The sequence below is a fragment of the Charadrius vociferus genome, unplaced genomic scaffold (genome assembly GCF_000708025.1).
Source record: "Charadrius vociferus isolate BGI_N301 unplaced genomic scaffold, ASM70802v2 scaffold1355, whole genome shotgun sequence".
Classification (NCBI taxonomy): Eukaryota; Metazoa; Chordata; class Aves; order Charadriiformes; family Charadriidae; genus Charadrius; species Charadrius vociferus.
In genome coordinates this window covers 48,264-49,242 of record NW_009648478.1, presented here as the reverse complement: position 1 = coordinate 49,242, position 979 = coordinate 48,264, and positions in this window count along the sequence as shown.

Here is a 979-nt window from a genome sequence, read left to right as displayed (position 1 = left end):
GCCAAGGGGAGCAGAAAAGCTAGCACCAGGGCAGGGTGCCATGCACGGCTAGGCAGCAGTGCCAGGACAGGGCAGCCCCAAGAGGAAGATTTAAGACCTGGAAGAAAATTTGCATATGTGTGGAGTGCTCTGCTCTGCAGCTGCCAGACCTGAGTGTACCTACTTCCCTCCCTGGGCTCCTCTGGCCAGGTAGCTGCTTCTTTGCCACAGTTGGATGATACGGTCTGGGGACTCTGGAGCTGGGTGCATGTGCTCTCCAGCCTCTCCTCCTGTCTGAAACGGTCTTGGCTTGCAGGAGGTGAGGGCATGCTGTGACATTTTTGGCTTGGTGGCCGGAGGCTTAGCTTCCATGGGGTGTGAGGCCTCTCACCATGGGTCTGGGTCTGGTGCTCAGTGGGGAAGCAGTTTGCCACGAGCTGGTTGCTACCTGTTGTGTGCTGGCAGGGTGGCCCCATGCCTTCGCTGCCACCCCTGGGGGAGAGAAGGCCGATTGCTGTGTCATACCCCTCCTTTAGCCCTGGGAATGACAGCAGAGATGTAGCCTGTTGCTAAAGAGCTAGAAAATAGCTGGCATGCCTGCAATACAGGTGACCAGTGTGGGTAGCAGCTCCTGAGCTCCTGCTCGCCTCTTGCTGGTGGGGTGAGCCCATGGGTGGGTAGTGCCATGGGACAGCACTGGATGCTGTCCACAGTGCAGCTGTGCCCATGGTCGACTTGTGCCTGCTGTTTGGCCAGAGCCTGGTGCAGGGTGCAAAGCTGGGTAGTGCTGGTGGTGCCTCATAGCAGGTTGTCACTGTGGTACAATCAGGGACTTGGTGCGGGTTGTTGCCTGGGGAGCAGGCAGTGAACAAGTCATGGGTGTTGGGGTGATGCTGAGTGTTGCTCGAGCTGCTCTGGGTGGTGGTCATGGCAGCATCCTGGCACAAGAAGGTGCCATGATGCAGTCAGGCTGGCTCAAAGCCAGGTTACAACCTCACCA